Raw genomic sequence first — 22,329 nt, forward strand, 5'->3', positions numbered from 1 at the left:
GCACTTCACAAAATAGATGGCATCATGAGAAAAGAAGATTATGTGGCAATACTGAAGAAACATCTCAAGACATCAGCCAGGAAGTTAAAGATTGGACAGAAATTGATCTTCCAAATGGACAATGATCCGAAGCATACTGCCAAAAATGGTAACAAAGTGGCTTAAGGATAACAAAGTCAATGTTTTGGAGAGGCCATCACAAAGCCCTGATCTCAATCCTATTGAAAATTTATGGGCAAAGCTGAAAAGGCTGCGAGCAAGGGGACCTACAAACCTGGATCAGTTACACTAGTTTTGTCAGGAGGAATGGGCCCAAATTCCGACCAAGTATTGTGAGGAGCTTGTGGAAGGATATCCCAAACGTGTGACCCAAGTCATTCAGTTTAAGAACAATGGTACCAAATACTAATGAAATGTATGGAAACTTTTGACTTTGCAGTAAGTAATAAAAATGCCTTAAAACATTCTCTCTCTCTCATTATTCTGGCATTTGGCAAATATTAAAAATTATGGTAACCCTAACTGACCTAAAATGGGAAACGTTTATTCTTATTTCATATCAGATATTGAGAAAACATGTATATGTGTCTTTTTATATAGTGTATGGAAACTTCTGGTTTCAACTGTAGTTGTGCACTAGGTTTTCATGCCAAATTTTAGCAGCTGCTCCCCCTAGTGTTTAAAAGTGGAAAATGTCAAACCTTTTTTACTTATTTTTCTTATTTTACTCCATTAAAAACAAACTACAATATTTTTCTAAAAATTAAAACATTAATATTTTACATTCTTTCAATTGTTGAATTTATTTATAGCACCTTCCCATTAAGAATTGATGATCTGTCTGTCAGATTGAGGTTCTAACCAAACGTTCTTCGAGTCCTGCAGGAGAGTGAGAATAAGTCACATGGCTGGTTATCTCAGTTGGTTCAAGCGTGGTTCTAATAATGCCAAGATTGTGGGTTTGAACCCTATACAGGCTGTTTTTTTTTCACCAACACAGTAAACCTGCAATTTTTTTTTTAAGTTACTAGATGCCTATTTAACATTTATTTTATTTGGACATTTTAAAGATAAAGAATATCAGTCATAAAAATGAAGAAAACCTCTTGAATTCAGAAGTAACAGGTAGAGTAACATTGTAGCTCAATCTTAATTCAAGATGGATGCATATAATGCAATAAATGACCAAAAAAAAAAATAAAAACTAAAATAAATGTTAATAAGGCACAGTTACTGTGTTAGCAAAAAAAATTAAAACTTAGCCCGTACATGGTTCAAACCTGCAACCTTGGCATTATTAGCAACACGCTCTAACCAACTGAGCTAACCGGCCATGAGCTATGCTTCATTTCCAATATCTTTGGATGCGTCGGTTCGATTCTCACAACCTGCCACCAAGTTGAGTTTTTTTTTTTTTTCTTAACTGAACAGTTTTTCAATATCGTCTCCAGTGACTTATTTAATATATTTTTGACTGGTAATGTTTTGTTTTTCGTTATCAGTTAAAATAAAGATATTTGCTATATTTTTCTTGTATTCAAGTTTCTGCAGGAATTTTAAAAATGGCAAAAGGCAGAGAAAGTCAGCATGAGGAATCCTCAGGTGGCAGGCAAGAAGGAAAAAAGATCCAGAGTTATAGTGAAACTAAAGAAAATGCAAAGTTTTACTTTTATCTTGTTTAAACAATTAAAACAGTAAATTTATGTTAATATATTGATTTATTATCCACATATACAAAAATGGCACAAGCCTTAAGTGTAGAAGATGTAAAATTCTTTACATATATTTGAATATGAATATTATATCATACGAATGTTTCAACTTTTTCTTTTTTTCTGTTAATAGATACTCCCTCGTTTCACTTTCCTTGTTGTTATTTTCCTACCCATCCCACATGATTCCCAATGAAGAACTCCATTTATCCTTCTCATGCTTGCCCTTTCCCAACTTATCCTACCTCATTTCAATATTAAAGGTTAACCCCTTCACAACTCATGATGTATATATTTACAACATATGTTGTTTCCCCGACTTTAATGCGGGCTCCGGCACTGAGCCTGCATCTTTCCCCCCATCATCACTGCTGATATAATTAGCTGTCATGTGCCTCCAAGAGTGGAGGGTGGGTTGGAGCTCCACAACTGGCTTTTAACCAGTTAAATTCTGCTGTCAATCTCTGACAGCTGGATTTAAATCCTGCCCATCAACATCCTTGTCATGTGATCGGGGGGCACTGATAGATTGTCATGACAACCGGGGGTCTGCAGAAGAATAACTCGTGCCCAGTGTTCACAGTACTTACTGTACAAGGTCATATAATTATTTGTTTCGGAGATGTCTGAACATTTTTCCTAGTGAAAAATTTCAAAAGTTACATCACTTTTTGACTCTGTCCTTGAACTTCTGTGATCCTTTGTCTTCACGACACAGTGAAAACTGTGTATACTTACTGTACCATAATACAAGATCATATAATTATCTGTCTGTGAATTGTGATATATGTCTCCAGTGTGGGCTGAAAACACCAGTATCCTATTCTGGTCTTGTAAACTAATTTTAGGGGAGTGAAGAAGGGTATCGTGTTCTTTCCCTTCTCTCCCGTCTCCCCACTGGAAAGCACACACATTGGACATATCAGATGGTTCCATGGTGTAATGGTTAGCACTCTGGACTCTGAATCCAGCGATCCGAGTTCAAATCTCGGTGGGACCTGAATTGATTTTGTTGCTAATTTCTTGAATTTGTCAATTTCTATTCACATCAGAAGGGAAGATTAGATCTTTCTGCCACTTTTAAGATTTCTGGTAAAATTTGAATACATGAAAAGCTTAGCCAATATCTGCATAAAAAATCCTTATTAAAAATCTTTATTTTCACTGGTAACAAAACTTGCATTTTGACTAAAGTGATTGAAAAATACATGTGCATTATAGATGATTAAGAAACATTACAAATGTTTCCATCGCTTTCTTAACCTCTCCTTTGTGCCCTTGAAGGAACAGGACCATCAAAGGACGCTTCAAGTACAATTTTTATCGGCCTGAGTGAATGGGCCAGGAAATGAGCGCTGAACAATCTAAATGGAAGGCAAAGTCTAAAACTTGGCATCAGCCACCAAGAAACTATGGAGCTGCTATAATACTCACCTGAACACCTCTTAGCTCCATCTCAAAACAATGGGACAGTTGATTGATGGGCCGCCTTCCAGCTCATATTGATGACTTATCATACATTTTTAAAGAATAACAGTTGCTTTAATTTTTTAAAATTTTTCCTACTAATTGATAATCATGGGGACATTGATGTGGATTGTGATGTACTGTAAGTGTGCAGTGCGGGCTAGAAACATTGATGTCTGATTTTGGCATAAGTGAGATCATGTCCTTTCTCTTCTCTTTCTCTTTCTCCTTTCACCAGAAAACCTCAAACTTACCTCAATATGCTAATATCTTTAAGGTGGTTTGGCGTTACATACGTAAGTAATATAAACTTGTCATGGTTAGGGTTTTGAATCCCACACATTTCGAAGGAACCTGTTTTTTTAATATTTATTTTCCTGACTATACAGACTGTCCATTTCTATTCACATCAGAAGGGAAGATTGGATCTTCCTGCCACTTAGAAATTATTATTATTACATGAGTGTAAGGTTCTGGTTACTTTATGAAATATGAGAGTCCAGTGTTGGCAAGTAAGCAGGTTCCATGGTGTAATGGTTAGCACTCTGGACTTTGAATCCAGCAATCTGAGTTCGACTCTTGGTGGAACCTAAGATTTTGTTGACTTTCTTGGTGTCTTTGGCTTAGGTTATAATACAGGTGCATCTCACTAAATTAGAATATCATCAACAAGTTAATTTATTTCAGTTCTTCAATACAAAAAGTGAAACTCATATTATATAGAGTCATTACAAACAAAGAGATTTATTTCAAGTGTTTATTTCTGTTAATGTTGATGATTATGGCTTACAGCCAATGAAACCACAAAAGCCATTATCTCAGTTAATTAGAATACTTTATAACAACAGCTTGAAAAATGTTTTTAAAATCCAAAATGTTGGCCTACAGAAATGTATGTTTAGTAAATGCCCTCAATACTTGGTTGGGCTCCTTCTGCATCAATTATTGCATCAATGCAGCACAACTGAGGTGTTATGGAAGCCGAGATTGCTTTGATAGCAGCCTTCAGCTCATCTGCATTGTTGGGTCTGCTGTCTCTCATCTTCCTCTTGACAATACACCATAGAGAATCTATGATAGATTCTCTATGGGGTTAAGGTCAGGCGAGTTTGCTGACAATCAAGCACAGTGATACTGTTGTTTGTAAACCAGGTCTTGGTACTTTTGGCAGTGTGGACAGGTGCCAAGTCCTGCTGGAGAATGAAATTTCCATCTCCAAAAAGTTCTTGGCAGAGGGAAGCATGAAGTGCTCTAAAATTTCTTGGTAGATGGCTGCGCTGACTTTGGTCTTGATAAGACACAATGGATTTACACCAGCAGATGACATGGCTCCCCAAACTATCACTGATCATGGAAACTTTACACTAGACCTCAAGAAGCTTGGATTGTGGCCTCTCCACTCTTCCTCCAGACTCTGGGACCTTGATTTCCAAATGAAAATTGGAACTCTGGGACCTTGTGGAGTGTGTCAATGACTGCCTTCTGGACATCTGTCAAGTCAGCAGTCTTCCCCATGATTGTGGAGCCTACTGAAACAGACTAAGGGCCCTTTTAAATGCTTAGGAAGCCGTTTCAGGTGTTTTTTTGTAAATATTATAATTTACAAAGATAATGACTTTTGTGTTTTCATTGGCTGTGTTATCGGTCCGGATGGTGGAACCACTGTGCTGTGGTGCAAAGAGGGACCACAGGGGCGTAACTATGTGCTTACCTGGACCGACCCTGGCAACACGGCGGCTTAGTTGACTCCATGAACCAAGGAGGGATCGGGAAGGTGAACCAGGTGCCACTCTGGGACAGACCTCATGTGAGAGCAGGTGACTCTCACAGGGCTGATAGCCAAAGTGGACTGGCACGACAGATGGGCAGACAGTTGTGTATGTCTAGTAGGCAGGCGAATGGAGCTGACTGATGGGCAGGCTCAGCTGGCAGGTTGAGTGGCAGGCATGGCTAATAGACGAGCTGGAGTGCACGGCAGATAGGCAGGCTGGTGGGCACAGCTGACAGACCGGCTGCTGGGCACGGCTGAAAGACAGGCTGGTGGACAGCACTGGGACCTGAGGGCAGGAGAGAGTGTTAGCACACAAACTTCAACATTTTGACAGGCACCTCCATTTTGGAGGAGGTGCCTTATATAGGGGCAGTCCTCCAACTATTTTTTTTTTCGACATCACAGTAAGCGTGGAAGTATTTTTTTATTTAACTAGATGCCTATTTAACATTTATTTTATTTGGACATTTTCAAGATAAAGAGTATCAGTCATAACAATGAAGAAAACCTCCTGAATTCAGAAGTAATACAACGAGTAAGATTGTAGCTCAATCTTATTTCAAGATGGATGCATAAAATGCAATAAATTTCCAAAAAAATCAAAACTAAAACAAATGTTATTAAGGCACCTAATTATTTTTTTAAAAAATAAAACACATTTACTGTGGTAGCAAAAAAAAATAAAAAAATTAAGCTGGCCCGTACGGGGATCGAACCCATGACCTTGGCGTTATTAGCACCACGGTCTAACCACCTGAGCTAACTGGCCATGAGATACACTTCATCTCCAATATCTTTGGATGTGTTGATTCGATTCTCACTACCTGGCACCAAACTATTTTTTTTGATTATTTTTATTTTTTTTTCTTAACTGAGCAGTTTTTCAATATAGTCTACAGTGACTTATTTAATATATTTCTGATTGATAATGTTTTGTGTTTCGTTATCAGTGAAAATAAAGATATTTGCCAAGCTTTTTTCGTATTCCATTTTCTCCAGGAATTTTAAAAATAGCAAAAGGCAGAGAAAGTTGGCACGAGGAATCCTCATGTGGCGGGCAAGAGGGAAAAAAGATCCAGAGTTATAGTGAAACTAAAGAAAATGCAAAGTTTTACTTTTATCTAGTTTAAACGATTAAAACACTAAATTATGTTAATATATTGATTTATTATCCACATATACAAAAATGCCACAAGCCTTAAGTGTAGAAGATGTAAAATTCTTTACATATATTTGAATATGAATATTATATCATACGAATGTTTCATCTTTTTCTTTTTTCTGTTAATAGATACTCTCTCGTTTCACTTTCCTTGTTGTTACTTTCCTACCCATCCCCCATGATTCCCAATGAAGAACTCCATTTATCCTTCTCATGCCTGCCCTTTCCCAACTTTTCCTACCCCATTTCAATATTAAAAGTTAACCCCTTCACAAGGCATGATGTATATATTTACACCATATGTCGTTTCCCCGACTTTGATGCTGGCTCCGGCACTGAGCCTGCATCTTTCCCCTTTCATCACTGCTGATTTAATTAGCTGTCATGTGCCTCCAAGAGTGGAGGGTGGGTTGGAGCTCCACCACTGGCTGTTAACCAGTTAAATTCTGCTGTCAATCTCTGACAGCGGGATTTAAATCCTGCCCATCAACATCCTTGTCATGTGATCAGGGGGCACTAATAGGTTTTCATGACAGCCGGGGGTCTGCAGAAGAATAACTTGTGGCCAGCGTTCACAGTACTTACTGTACAAGGTCATTTAATTATCTGTTTCGGAGATGTCTGAACATTTTTAATAGTGAAAAATTTCAAAAGTTACTTCAATTTTTGACTCTGTTCTTGAACTTCTGTCATCCTTTGTCTTCACGACACAGGGAAAACTGTCTATACTTACTGTACCATAATATAAGATCATATAATTATCTGTCTGTGAATTGTGATATAAGTGTCCAGTGTGGGCTGAAAACACTGGTATCCTATTATTGTCTTGTAAACTATTTTTAGAGGAGGCAAGAAGGGTATCGTGTTCTTTACCTTCTCTTTCTGTCTCCCCACTGGAAAGCACACACCTTGGATATATCAGATGGTTCCATGTTGTAATGGTTAGCACTCTGGACTCTGAATTCAGCAATCTGAGTTCAAATCTCAGTGGGACCTGAATTGATTTTGTTGCTAATTTCTTGAATTTGTCAATTTCTATTCACATCAGAAGGGAAGATTAGATCTTTCTGTCACTTTTAAGATTTCTGGTACAATTTGAATACATGAAAAGTTTAGCCAATATCTGCATAAAAAATCCTTATTAAAAATCTTTATTTTCACTGGTAACAAAACTTGCATTTTGACTAAAGTGATTGAAAAATACATGTGCATTATAGATGATTAAGAAACATTACAAATGTTTCCATCGCTTTCTTAACCTCTCCTTTGTGCCCTTGAAGGAACAGGACCATAAAAGGACTCTTCAAGTACAATTTTTATCAGCCTGAGTGAATGGGCCAGGAAATGAGCGCTGAACAATCTAAATGGAAGGCAAAGTCTAAAACTTGGCATCAGCCACCAAGAAACTATGGAGCTGCTATAATACTCACCTGAACACCTCTTAGCTCCATCTCTAAACAATGGGACGGTTGGTTGATGGGCAGCCATCCAGCTCATATTGATGACTTATCATACATTTTAAAGAATAACAGTTGCTTTAATTTTTTAAAATTTTTCCTACCAATTGATAATCATGTGGACATTGATGTGGATTGTGATGTACTGTAAGTGTGCAGTGCGGGCTGGAAACATTGATGTCTGATTTTGGCATAAGTGAGATCATGTCCTTTCTCTTCTCTTTCTCCTTTCACCAGAAAACCTCAAACTTACCTCAATATGCTAATATCTTTAAGGCGGTTTGGCGTTATATACGTAAGTAATATAAACTGGTCATGGTTAGGGTTTTGAATCCCACACATTTCGAAGGTACCTGTTTTTTTAATATTTATTTTCCTGACTATACAGACTGTCCATTTCTATTCACATCAGAAGGGAAGATTGGATCTTCCTGCCACTTAGAAATTATTATTATTACATGAGTGTAAGGTTCTGGTTAATTCATGAAATATGAGAGTCAGTTGTTGGTAAGTAAGTAGGTTCCATGGTGTAATGGTTAGCACTCTGGACTTTGAATCCAGCAATCTGAGTTCGACTCTCGGTGGAACCTAAGCTTTTGTTGACTTTCTTGGTGTCTTTGGCTTAGGTTATAATACAGGTGCATCTTACTAAATTAGAATATCATCAACAAGTTAATTTGTTTCAGGTATTCAATACAAAAAGTGAAACTCATATTATATAGAGTCATTACAAACAGAGTGATCTATTTCAAGTGTTTATTTCTGTTAATGTTGATGATTATGGCTTACAGCCAATGAAACCACAAAAGCTATTATCTCAGTTAATTAGAATACTTTATAACAACAGCTTGAAAAATGTTTTTAAAATCCAAAATGTTGGCCTACAGAAATGTATGTTTAGTAAATGCCCTCAATACTTGGTCGGGCTCCTTCAGCATCAATTACTGCATCAATGCAGCACTACTGAGGTGTTATGGAAGCCGAGATTGCTTTGATAGCAGCCTTCAGCTCATCTGCATTGTTGTGTCTGCTTCTCTCATCTTCCTCTTGACAATACCCCATAGAGAATCTATAATAGATTCTCTATGGGGTTAAAGTCAGGCGAGTTTGCTGACAATCAAGCACAGTGATACTGTTGTTTGTAAACCAGGTATTGGTACTTTTGGCAGTGTGGACAGGTGCCAAGTCCTGCTGGAGAATGAAATTTCCATCTCCAAAAAGCTTCTTGTCAGAGGGAAGCATGAAGTGCTCTAAAATTTCTTGGTAGATGGCTGCGCTGACTTTGGTCTTGATAAAACACAATGGACCTACACCAGCAGATGACATGGCTCCCCAAACCATCACTGATCATGGAAACTTTACATTAGACCTCAAGAAGCTTGGATTGTGGCCTCTCCACTCTTCCTCCAGACTTTGGGACCTTGATTTCCAAATGAAAATTGGAACTCTGGGACCTTGTGGAGTGTGTCAATGACTGCCTATTGGACATCTGTCAAGTCAGCAGTCTCCCCCATGATTGTGGAGCCTACTGAAACAGACTAAGGGCCCTTTTAAATACTTAGGAAGCCGTTTCAGGTGTTTTTTGGTAAATATTATAATTAAGAAAGATAATGACTTTTGTGTTTTCATTGGCTGTGTTATGGGTCCGGATGGTGGAACCACTGCGCTGTGGTGCAAGGAGGGACCACAGGGGCGTAACTATGTGCTTACCTGGACAGACCCTGGCTACACGGCGGCTTAGTTTACTCCGTGAACCAAGGAGGGATCGGGAAGGTGAACCAGGTGCCACTCTGGGACAGTCCTCATGTGAGAGCAGGCGACTCCCACAGGGCTGATAGCCAAAGTGGACTGGCACGACAGATGGACAGACAGTTGTGTACGCCTAGTAGGCAGGCGAACGGAGCTGACTGATGGGCAGGCTCAGCTGGCAGGCTGAGTGGCAGGCATGGCTAATAGACGAGCTGGAGTGCACGGCAGATAGGCAGGCTGGTGGGCACAGCTGACAGACCGGCTGCTGGGCACGGCTGAAAGACAGGCTGGTGGACAGCACTGGGACCTGAGGGCTGGAGAGAGAGTTAGCACACAAATTTCAACATTTCACAGGCACCTCCATTTTGGAGAAGGTGCCTTATATAGGGGCAGTCCTCCAACCATTTTTTTTTCGAGATCACAGTAAGCGTGGAAGTTTTTTTTTAACTAACTAGATGCCTATTTAACATTTATTTTATTTGGACATTTTCAAGATAAAGAGTATCAGTCATAACAATGAATAAAACCTCCTTAATTCAGAAGTAATACAACGAGTAAGATTGTAGCTCAATCTTATTTCAAGATGGATGCACAAAATGCAATAAATTACCAAAAAAAATAAAAACTAAAACAAATGTTATTAAGGCGTCTAATTAATTTTTTTAAAAATATAACACAGTTACTGTGGTAGCAAAAAAAAATAAAATAACTAAGCTAGCCAGTACAGGGATCAAACCCACAACCTTGGCATTATTAGCACCACGCTCTAACCAACTGAGCTAACCGGCCATGAGCTACACTTTGTCTCCAATGTCTTTGGATGTGTTGGTTCGATTCTCACCAACTTGCACAAAACTTTTTTTTTTTGATTATTTTTATTTTTTTTTCTTAACTGAACAGTTTTTCAATATGGTCTACAGTGACTTATTAAATATATTTCTGATTGATAATGTTTTGTGTTTTGTTTTCAGTGAAAATAAAGAAATTTGCTATATTTTTCTTGTTGTCAAGTTTTTCCAGAAATTTTAAAAATGGCAAAAGGCAGAGAAAGTCGGCACGAGGTATCCTCAGGTGGCGGGCAAGAGGGAAAAAAGGTCCAGAGTTATAGTGAAACTAAAGAAAATGCAAAGTTTTAATTTTATCTTCTTTAAACAATTAAAATAAAAAATTTATGTTAATATATTGATTTATTATCCACATATACAAAAATGGCACAAGCCTAATGTGTAGAAGATGTAAAATTCTTTACATATATTTGAATATGAATATTATATCATGTGAATGGTTCATCTTTTTCTTTTTTCTGTTAATAGATACTCTCTCGTTTCACTTTCCTTGTTGTTACTTTCCTACCCATCCCCATGATTCCCAATGAAGAACTCCATTCATCCTTCTCATACCTGCGCTTTCCCAACTTATCCTACCTCATTTCAATATTAAAAGTTAACCCTGTTACAATGTATGATGTATATATTTACATCATATGTTGTTTCCCTGACTTTGATGCGGGCTCCAGCACTGAGCCTGCATCTTTCCCCCAACATCACTGCTGATTTAATCAGCTGTCATGCGCTTCCAACAGTGGAGGGTGGGTTGGAGCTTCACCACTGGCTGTTAACCAGTTAAATTCTGCTGTCACTCTCTGACAGTGGGAGTTAAATCCTGCCCATAAACATCCTTGTCATGTGATCGGGGGGCACTAATAGGTTGTCATGACAGTCAGGGGTCTGCAGAAGAATAACTCATGGCCAGCGTTCACAGTACTTACTGTACAAGGTCATATAATTATCTATTTCGGTGATGTCTGAACATTTTTCCTAGTGAAAATTTTCAAAAGTTACATCACTTTTTGACTCTGTTCTTGAACTTCTGTCATCCTTTGTCTTCACGACACAAGAAAACTGTCTATACTTACTGTACCATAATACAAGATCATATAATTATCTGTCTGTGAATTGTGATACAAGGGTCCATTGTGGGCTGAAAACACCGGTATCCTATTCTTATCTTGTAAACTTTTTTTAGGGGAGTCAAGAAGGGTATCGTGTTCTTTCCCTACTCTTTCTGTCTCTCCACTGGAAAGCACACATGTGAGATGTATGGCATGGTGTAATGGTTAGCACTCTGGACACTGAATCCAATGATCTGAGTTCAAATCTCGGTGGGACCTGAATTGATTTTGGTGCTAATTTCATGAATTTTTCAATTTCTTTTCACATCAAAAGGGAAGATTAGATCTTTCTGCCACTTTTAAGTTTTATGGTGAAATTTGAATACATGAAAAGTTTAGCCAACATCTGCAGAAAGAAATTCTTATTAAAAATCTTTATTTTCACTGGTACCAAAACTTGCATTTTGACTAAAGTGATTGAAAAATACATGTGCATTATAGATGATTAAGAAACATTACAAACATTTCCATTGCTTTCTTACCCTATCCTTTGTGCCCTTGAAGGAACAGGACCATTAAAGGACTCTTCAAGTACAATTCTTATCGGCCTGTCTGAATGGGCCAGGAAATGAGCGCTGAACAATCTAAGTGGAAGGTAGAATCTAGAACTTGGCATCAGCCACCAAAAAACTATGGAGTTGCTATGATACTCAGCTGAACACCTCTTAGTTCCATCTCTAAACAGTGGGACGGTTGGGTGATGGGCCACCATCCAGCTCATATTGATGACTTATCATACATTTTCAAAGAATAACAGTTGCTTTAATTTTTTAAAATTTTTCCTACTAATTGATAATCATGGGGACATTGATGTGGATTGTGATGTACTGTAAGTGTGCAGTGCGGGCTGTAAACATTGATGTCTGATTTTGGCATAAGTGAGATCATGTCCTATCTCTTCTCTTTCTCTCTCTCCTTTCACCATAAAACCTCAACCTTACCTCAATATGCTAATATCTTTAAGGTGGTTTGGTGTTACATACTTACTGTAAGTAATATAAACTTGTCATGGTTAGTGTTTTGAATCCCACACATTTCGGAGGAACCTGTTTTTTTAATATATATTTTCCTGACTATACAGATTGTCCATTTCTATTCACATCAGAAGGTAAGATTGGATCTTCCTGCCACTTAGAAATTATTATTATTACTGTTATTAATTACTGGAGTGTAAGGTTCTGGTTCATTTATGAAATATGAGAGTCAAGTGTCAGCAAGTATGCAGGTTCCATGGTGTAATGGTTAGCACTCTGGACTTTGAATCCAGCTATCTGAGTTCGCCTCTCGGTGGAACCTTAGATTTTGTTGACTTTCTTGGTGTCTTTGGCTTTGGTTATAATACAGGAGCATCTCACTAAATTAGAGAATCATCAACAAGTTAATTTATTTCAGTTCTTCAATACAAAAAGAGAAACTTATATTATATAGGGTCAGTACAAACAGAGAGATCTATTTCAAGTGTTTATTTCTGTTAATGTTGATGCTTATGGCTTACAACCAATGAAAACACAAAAGCTATTATCTCAGTAAATTAGAATAGTTTATAACAACAGCTTGAAAAATGTTTTTAAAATCCAAAATGTTGGCCTACAGAAATGTATGTTCAGTAAATGTACTCAATACTTGGTCAGGCTCCTTCTACTTCAATTACTGCATCAATGCAGCAATGTGGCGATCAGCCTGTGCCACTGCTGAGGTGTTATGATAGCCCAGATTGCTTTGATAGCAGCCTTCAGCTTGTCTGCATTGTTGTGTCTGGTGTCTCTCATATTCATCTTGACAATACCCCATAGATTCTCTATAATAGATTCTCTATGGGGTTAAGGTCAGGCAAGTTTGCTTACAATCAAGCACAGTGAGACTGTTGTGTGTAAACCAGGTATTGGTACTTTTGGCAGTGTGGACAGGTGCCAAGTCCTGCTGGAGAATGAAATTCCCATCTCCAAAAAGCTTGTTGGCAGAGGGAAGCATGAAGTGCTCTAAAATTTCTTGGTAGATGGCTGCACTGACTTTGTTCTTGATAAAACACAATGGACCTACACCAGCAGATGACGTGACTCCCCAAACCATCACTGATCATGGAAACTTCACACTAGACCTCAAGCAGCTTGGATTGTGGCCTCTCCACTCTTCCTCCAGACTCTGGGAACTTGATTTGCAAATGAAAATTGGAACTCTGGGACCTTGTGGAGTGTGTCAATGACTTCCTTCTGGACATCTGTCAAGTCAGCAGTCTTCCCCATGAGAGTGGAGCCTATAGAAACAGACTAAGGGCCATTTTTAAACACTTAGGAAGAATTTGCATGTGTTTTGGAAAATATTTTAATTTACAAAGATACTGACTTTTGTGTTTTCATTGGCTGTGTTACACGTCCGGATGGTGGAACCACTGTGCTGTGGTGCAAGGAGGGACCACAGGGGCGTAACTAAGTGCCTACCTGGACCAAACCTGGCTACACGGTAGCTTAGTTGACTCCGTAAACCAAGGAGGGACCGGGAACGTGAACCAGGTGCCATTCTGGGACAGACCTCCTTTGAGAGCAAGCGACTCCCACAGGGCTGATAGCCAAAGTGGACTGGCACGACAGATGGGCAGACAGTTGTGTACGGTTAGTAGGCAGGCGGACGGCTGGCAGGCTGATTGGCAGGCATGGCTAATAGACGAGCTGGAGGGCACGGCAGATAGGCAGGCTGGTGGGCACAGCTGACAGACCAGATGCCGGGCACGGCTGAAAGACAGGCTGGCGGACAGCACTGGGACCTGAGGGCTGGAGAGAGTGTTAGCACACAAATTTCAACATTTCACAGGCACCTCCATTTTGGAGGTGGTGCCTTATATAGGGGCAGTCCTCCAACCATTTTTTTTTTCGACATCACAGTAAGCGTGCAAGTTTTTTTTTAATTAACTAGATGCCTATTTAACATTTATTTTATTTGGCCATTTTAAAGATAAAGAGTATCAGTCATAACAATGAAGAAAACCTCCTTAATTTAGAAGTAATACAATGAGAAAGATTGTAGCTCAATATTATTTCAAGATGGATGCATAAAATGCAATAAATTACCAAAAAAATAATTATTTTTTTAAAAATATAACACAGTTACTGTGTTAGCAAAAAAAAAAAAAAAATTATGCTGGCCCATAAGGGGATAGAACCCATGACCTTGGTGTTTTTAGCACCACGCTCTAACCAACTGAGCTAACCAGCCATGAGGTACTCTTCCTCTCCAGTGTGTTTGGATGTGTTGGTTCGATTCTCACCACCTGGCACCAAACTTTTTTTTTTGTGTATTTTTTTTTTTTTCTTAACTGAAAAGTTTTTCAATATGGTCTCCAGTGACTTATTTAGTATATTTCTGATTTATTATGTTTCATGTTTCGTTATCAGTGAAAATAAAGACATTTGCTTAACTTTTTTTGTATTCAAATTTCTCCAGGAATTTTAAAAATGGCAAAGGGCAGAGAAAGTCAGCATGAGGAATCCTCAGGTGGCGGGCAAGAGGGAAAAAAGGTCAAGCGTTATAGCAAAACTAAAGAAAATGCAAAGTTTTACTTTTATCTTGTTTAAACGAATAAAACAATAACTTTAATCTTAATGTATTGATTTATTTTCCACATATACAAAAATGGCTCAAGCCTTATGTGTAGAATATGTAAAATTCTTTACATAAATTTGAACATTATATCATACGAATGTTTCATCTTTTTCTTTTTTCTGTTAATAGATACTCTCTCGTTTCACTTTCCTTGTTGTTACTTTCCTACCCATCCCCCATGATTCCCAATGAAGAACTCCATTTATCCTTCTCATGCCTGCCCTTTCCTAACTTTTCCTACCCAATTTCTATATTAAAGGTTAACCCCTTCACAACGCATGATGTATATATTTACAACATATGTCGTTTCCCCGACTTTGATGCTGGCTCCGGCACTGAGCCTGCATCTTTCCCCCATCATCACTGCTGATTTAATTAGCTGTCATGTGCCTCCAACAGTGGAGGGTGAGTTGGAACTCCACCACTGGCTGTTAACCAGTTAAATTCTGCTGTCAATCTCTGACAGCGGGATTTAAATCCTGCCCATCAACACCCTTGTCATGTGATCGGGGGGCACTGATAGGTTGTCATGACAGTCAGGGGTCTGCAGAAGAATAACTCATGGCCAGCGTTCACAGTACTTACTGTACAAGGTCATATAATTATCTATTTCGGAGATGTCTGAACATTTTTCCTAGTGAAAAATTTCAAAAGTTACATCACTCTGTCCTTGAATTTCTGTCATCCTTTGTCTTCACGACACAGGGAAAACTGTCTATACTTACTGTACTAAAATACAAGATCATATCATTATCTGTCTGTGAATTGTGATATAAGTGTCCAGTGTTTGCTGAAAACACCGGTATCCTATTCTTGTCTTGTAAACTATTTTTAGGCGAGTCAAGAAAGGTATCGTGTTCTTTTCCTTCTCTTTCTGTCTCCCCACTGGAAAGCACACACCTAAAACATATGACATGGTTCAATAGTGTAATGGTTAGCACTCTGGACTCTGAATCCAGCGATCCAAGTTAAAATCTCAGTGGGACCTGGTTTTATTTGTTGCTAATTTCTTGAATTTGTCAATTTCTATTCACATCGGAAGGGAAAATTAGATCTTTCTGCTGCATTTAAGATTTATGGTGAAATTTGAATACTTAAAATGTTTAGTCAATATCTGCATAAAACAATCTTTATTAAAATTCTTTATTTTCACTGGTAACAAAACTTGCATTTTCAATAAAGTGATTGAAAAATACATGTGCATTATAGATGATTAAGAAACATTACAAACGTTTCCATTGCTTTCTTACCCTCTCCTTTGTGCCCTTGAAGGGACAGGACCATCGAAGCACTATTCAAGTACAATTTTTATCGGCCTGAGTGAATGGGCCAGGAAATGAGCACTGAACAATCTAAATGGAAGGCAGAATCTAGAACTTGGCATCAGCCACCAAGAAACTATGGAGTTGCTTTAATTCTCACAAAAACATTGCTTAGTTCCATCTCTGAACATTGGTAGCGTTGGGTGTTGGACCGTCATTCAGTTCATATTTATGACTTATCCTACAGGTAAGTCATCAATTTTTAAAGAATAACAGTTGCTTTAATTTAAAAAATCTATATTTTTCCTACTAATTGACATTGATGTGGACATTGATGTGGATTGTGATGTACTGTAAGTGTGCAGTGTGGGTTGGAAATATTAATGTCTGATTTTGGAATAAGTGAGATCATGTCCTTTCTCCTCTCTTTCTCTCTCTCCTTTCACCAGAAAGCCTCAAACTTTCCTCAATATGATAATGTCTTCAAGGTGGTTGAGTATAATATATGTAAGTAATATAAACTTGTCATGTTTAGAGGTTTGAATCCAACACATTCTGAAGGAACCCAATGTTATTTTTTATATATTTTCTTGACTATTTTCATGACTATACCGATTGTCAATTTCTGTTCACATTAGAAGGGAAGATTTATTAATTATCATTAGAGATGAGCGAGTATGTTCTGTTAACCCTTTCGGCTAGTATGCTCAGGCCGAACACCGAGTAGTTACAGCTGCTCGGTGTTATGTTTGAATCACTCCCATGTGCATGATTTGCGACTGTTTGACAGCTTTAGTACATGTAAGGAATGTCTATTTTTTACACATTCCTCACATGTATTCAAGTTGTCAAACAGTCACAAATCATGCACATGGGAGTGATTCAAACATAACACCGAGCAGCTGTAACTACTCGGTGTTCGGCCCGAAGGGTTAGCAGAACATACTCACTAATTATCATTAATTATTATTATTATTATTGACTAGTAATGAGCGAGCAGACTCGCAAGTATTCGGTACTCGCCCGAGCATTTCAGTACTCGAGATTCTCGGAGCTCGCCGAGTACTTCTGAGATGCTCGGGCGGATGTTCGGGTCCCCTCCCTGCATGTTTGGCGCTCTTTAGAGCATCAATCAACTAGTGTTGAGCCACCCCCATAGTGTTCGAGTTCGGTTCGGTTCGTCGAACACCCGTCTGTTCGCCGAACTGTTCATCGAACACCTTCAAACACCGTTAAAACCAATGGCAGGCAAACAAAAACACATAGAAACACATAGAAAACACCTTCAAAGGTGTCCAAAAGCTGACAAACTGCTCAGAAGACATAACTAATACATGGAAAAGTGACAAGTACATATAGTCATGCGAAAAGAAAAGAGGTGGAGGAGTAAAAGGAGGGGGAGACACAGATATAGGCATGTCATGCCCTTCTAAAATCCAAAAAGTGAGAAGCCGACACGGCCAGTCCGTTCCTGCCCGTGCCACCTCCGTGTCGCCGGGTTTGTGCCAGAGCCGCGGTGGACCCTGACGGCCAGCCCCCCTTTCCCAATACTGGTGCCTGTCCGCTGGTGGGTCGAGCGAGCCCCCCTGTGGTGGAGGCAGCTCTAAGCTTTTTAATTTAAATTGTCTCTCTAATTTGAATGAATACACTTTAAATCCATTTACAAGGATCTATTGGAGGGCAAGTCTCATGCCAGCAGCCGCGTAATTCCAGCTCCAGTAGCGTCCACTAAAGCTGCTGCAGTTAAAAAGCTTTTATAAGGATCGAGCTCGGCTGTCCACCACAAGACATCCTACCGCCAGTCCCAGCCCCTATGCCTTGGGGTGCCTCCTGATGCTCTTCACTGAGTATCCCGTGGTCCCGAAGCATTTCCTTTGAAAAAATTAAGTGTCCAAACTACAGGTGGTGTAGCTTGCTTAACAGCCGGGATAATCTGCTGACTAGCAGACACTGCTACTAGGCACAAAGTATTTCCTGGGCTAGATGCAGTTAAAAATTTGTAATTAGATACTCTCGTTGGATGCTGAGAAAGCATTCCATAGAGACTCCTGGCACGCCATATATTATTCTCTTAAAAAGCTTGGGGTAGGGGTCTAGGGGACCCTTTTATAGACAAAATCACGGCCCTGTATCGCAATACGTCACCTAGGCTGAATATAAATGGAACTGTAGCACCCTGAGGGCTCGGTTGCTACAGAGGTATGGCACCTCACCCAGAGGTGTAATATCTCACTCTCAGGTAAGGATGGAGTGTGGATTAGGACCCGACACCTGCATGCATTACACCACATTGCCGTGGGGCAAGGCGACCAATATACCCCTGAGATGGGCACGACAGTCCCTGTCCCTGGCTGGAGTGGGGGGAGGGAACACTGAGGAAGGGGAACCCTGCAGTGCAGGAGCAGGGAGGAAGCAGTTCCTGGGTGCATTGAGAAGGGAGTATAAAAGGTGGGCACCATCTTAGTTCAGTGCAGAGAAGTCTGAGCAGAAGTGACAGGGAGCAGGGGCTCTGCATGAGCTCTGCTCCGGAGGCGGGCCTAGTAACAGAGGCCCAGGCCTGGAAGAGGAAGAAGGAAGGAAGAGGAGCGGAGAAGGCTCCAGGAATGAGGAATGTAGGGATCCCAGGGGTGCGGACAGGCGAGTCGCACCGCACGCCCGAATCCACCTGCGTGGAGGGGTCAGGCCAAAGGGGGAGACCGGTCCCTGAAACTAGTGGAGGCGGGAAATGACCTTCAGCTAGAAACCGGAGGCTGTGACATTTTATGTGGCGCAGCCCCTCCGCTACACCCGCTAGGAAGGCACCACATAGGATCAGGGAAACTGGCGCCAAGAGGAGGCCCGAAGCAGCCGGACAGAAGGGTTGGTAAGAAAGGCCAGACAAAGGACACACAAAGGGGGTCCTGTGAAGCGCTCCAAAGTTATCTGGGAGTTGTCTGAGCCCCTCACCTGGTGAGCACAGTACGACGTGGGCAGCTGTTACCTGCAGAAGTGGTCTGGATAATAAGAACTGTGAGTAAAGGCCCTGGACTGCATCACTGACTCCGTGTCGTTACTGTTGCTGCCCTCCACCATCACGCCCATCCACCGCATACTCTGCCCTGAGGCTATACTCCTCCCTCACAAAACCAGCCTCAGCGGTCTGCCCTGCAGTGGCGGTTCACTCTGACCGCAATCCACGTGTGGCGTAGTCAGACATTTAAACATCAAAACCACATAAATAGTTCCACTACTGGTTTGACTGCCCTGAGCCACGGAACCGGGTCGCCACCACGGAGACTACAACAACCAGCATCCACCAAAAAGGGTCCGGCTCCGGGTGTCCCAAGGCCCAGGGGGCACGTCAGAACATTTTCATCACCTTTCATAATCACCAATGGGACAAGGCAGGGATGTCCTCTGTCCCCTCTCTTATACATCCTAGTGACGGAGCACCTGCTCTCATCAATTCGCCATAACCCCAATATTAGGTGCATTGAGGTGGGAGGCAACGAGTACAAGTGCTCTCTATTTGCTGATGATGTCCTAGTATATATCACTCAATCACATATATCCATCCCTGCTGTTACGGCTGAAATAGATCACTTTGTTACATGGTCAAATTTTAAAATGAATGCAGCGAAGTCTGACGCCCTCGATGTCTCCCTCCCCAAATCCATACAGGATTCCATCCAGTCCAACTTTCCCTTTGCCTGGCCCTCACAGGGTATCAAATACTTAGGAATTCCTATTCATAGAGACCTCTCCCGTCTATGTTATCTTAATTTTGGGCGCTTTATTGAACTACTCCATACAGACCACGGTTGGCAAGTTAGAACTGTAAGATTCACTACGTGAACCACTGGTGTTTTGTGGAAAAGCACATGTACACTGTGTTCCAAATTATTATGCAAAAAGTGTTTAGGAGTGATAAGGGAAGAATTTGTTTGTTTGTCAGTTAAACTCATTGATGGTGATTTGTGTCAGGGCTCTTTATATCACTGTAAGCAATTGCAGACACTTGTGCTAATTAGTCTGGCAGGTGTGTCCAATGAAAGGCAAGACTACTTAAGAAGGCTGTCCCACATTATTAAGCAGCCTACATTTTCTGCCAAAATGGGAAAGAAAAAGGATGTGTCGGCTGCTGAGAAGCAACAAATTGTGGAGTGTGTAGGTCAAGACATGACTACAATCAACATTTTGCGTTGATCAGGATGAAGTGTCTTGGCAATCAAGAAGTATGTAGCTGATTCACAGTACACACGTGTGCGTGCTGATAAGGGCAAATTGAGGACTCTTTCCTACAGGCAATTACGTCAGGTTAAAAGAGCAGCGGCAAAAAAGCCTTGTCACAGCAGCAGACAAGTTTTTGAAGCTGCTGGTGCCTCCAACGTCCCCCGAACAACAAGATGCAGGGTCCTTCAGAGGTTTGCAGCTGTGCGCACGCCATCCTGTCAACCTCCTCTATCCACTGCACACAAGCAGAAATGGCTCCAGTGGGCCAAACAATACATGAAGACTGATTTCAAAACTGTTTTGTTCATGGATGAGTGCCGTGCAACGCTCGATGGTCCAGATGGATGGAGTGGAGGATGGCTGATTGATGGACACCACACGCAAACACGGCTACAGCGCCAACAAGGAGGAGGTGGAGTAATGTTTTGGGCTGGAATCATGTCGGCCCCTTTAGGATCCCTGAAGGGGTAAAGATGAACTCCATAATGTATGTGGAGTTTCTCAAACAGCACTTCCTGCCATGGTTCAAGAAGATGAACCGTGTATTCCACAGCAAGATCATTTTCATGCATGGTAATGCACCGTCTCATGCTGCACATAACACATCTGCATCTCTGGCTGATATGGGCATAAAAGGGGACAAACTTATGGTGTGACCCCCATGCTCCCCTGACCTCTAACCCATTCAGAACCTCTGGAGCATCATCAAAAGGAGTGTCTATGATGGCGGGAGGCAGTTCACATCTAAGCAACAGCTCTGGGAGGGTATTCTGTCCTCATGCAAAACAATTGAAGCAGAAACCATCCAAAACCTGACAAATTCAATGGACGAGAGAGTTCAGAAGCTCCTTTCGAACAAGGGGTCCTATGTGCAAATGTAACATCACCTAGAATAAAGTTTTGAGTTGAAAACTGTTTGATTTCAGTTTCTAATAACCTGCTAATGCTTATAATTTCAAAAATGACCATTTTTTTGGTCTTTATTAAAATGAAAAGGTTGATCGAAGAGTGTGGGGGATCTAAGAGTGTGGCAACCCAGTAGTCAGGATTACTTTGAATTCTGACAATCTGAGGGTCATGTTGCAGGTAGTGCAGCAAGAAGGCACTTATGTGTCTTGCGCATCTCGGAGCCCCAAAATTATTTTCCGGGCTAGATGCAGCTAAAAATTATTATTAATTTTAAATCTGGTGGAGCTTAGTATAGATGGCCTAATAGAATCAGTACTGCACACTGCTACAAAGCCCAAATTATTTTCCAGCCAAGATACAGATAAACATGATTAGTCATTTGAAAGCTTAAAATGGTTGGTGAGGTGATTTTAACCAATCATCAAGCTTTTACTCTCCCCAGGATGACACAGGAGTAGAAAAGTCATTTTGAATCCATGATTTTTTCATCTTTATGAACGTGAGTCTGTCTACATTATCAGTGGAGAGCCGCGTGCGCTTATCTGTCAGCACACCACCAGCAGCGCTGAACACACGTTCAGACAGAACGCTGGCTGCGGGGCATGACAAGATCTCCAATGCGTAAGTGGCTAGCTCTGGCCATTTATCCAGATTGGAAGCCCAAAAAGAGCAAGGGTCCAATGACACAGTCATGGCTTCAATGTTTACTTGGAGATACTCCTGTACCATCATCGCTAGGCGTTGACTATGTGTCAGACTTCTTGTCTCCTGTGGCCTTGCAAAGGATGGGTTAAAAAAGTGGTGAAATGATTCCACAAAATTGATTTTACCAGCAGATATTGTGTTTCTGTTACGGTTTGAGTGCTGAGCACTTGACGGTCCCACGGTTGGCAAGTTGGAACTGTGAGATTCACTACGTGCACCACTGGTGTTTTGTGGAAAAGGACATGTAAGATTCTGCAACAGTCTCTGCTGATACTCCTGCATGCGTGCATCCCTTTCTATGGCAGGAATAATTTCTGAAAATTTACTTTTGTACCAGGGATCTAACAGTGTGGCAACCCAGTAGTCAGAATTATT

General features: G+C 40.5%; 6 non-coding genes across 6 annotated transcripts; 3 read left to right on the forward strand and 3 right to left on the reverse strand.

The window, feature by feature from the left end:
• The first annotated feature begins 2,640 nt into the window (after positions 1-2,640).
• On the forward strand, positions 2,641-2,712 carry TRNAQ-CUG (transfer RNA glutamine (anticodon CUG)). Its single transcript has one exon. It is a non-coding gene; the product is annotated as a tRNA-Gln (tRNA).
• Positions 2,713-3,698: 986 nt separating this feature from the next.
• TRNAQ-UUG (transfer RNA glutamine (anticodon UUG)) lies at positions 3,699-3,770 on the forward strand. The gene has a single exon. It is a non-coding gene; the product is annotated as a tRNA-Gln (tRNA).
• Positions 3,771-5,645: 1,875 nt separating this feature from the next.
• TRNAI-AAU (transfer RNA isoleucine (anticodon AAU)) lies at positions 5,646-5,719 on the reverse strand. Its single transcript has one exon. It is a non-coding gene; the product is annotated as a tRNA-Ile (tRNA).
• A 2,368-nt stretch (positions 5,720-8,087) lies between these two features.
• Positions 8,088-8,159, forward strand: TRNAQ-UUG (transfer RNA glutamine (anticodon UUG)). Its single transcript has one exon. It is a non-coding gene; the product is annotated as a tRNA-Gln (tRNA).
• A 1,874-nt stretch (positions 8,160-10,033) lies between these two features.
• TRNAI-AAU (transfer RNA isoleucine (anticodon AAU)) lies at positions 10,034-10,107 on the reverse strand. Its single transcript has one exon. It is a non-coding gene; the product is annotated as a tRNA-Ile (tRNA).
• A 4,298-nt stretch (positions 10,108-14,405) lies between these two features.
• Positions 14,406-14,479, reverse strand: TRNAF-AAA (transfer RNA phenylalanine (anticodon AAA)). The gene has a single exon. It is a non-coding gene; the product is annotated as a tRNA-Phe (tRNA).
• Positions 14,480-22,329: the final 7,850 nt, after the last annotated feature.

Source organism: Phyllobates terribilis, unplaced genomic scaffold, assembly GCF_046119375.1.
Source record: "Phyllobates terribilis strain yellow unplaced genomic scaffold, ASM4611937v1 Scaffold_11__3_contigs__length_659146591, whole genome shotgun sequence".
NCBI classification, from domain to species: Eukaryota; Metazoa; Chordata; class Amphibia; order Anura; family Dendrobatidae; genus Phyllobates; species Phyllobates terribilis.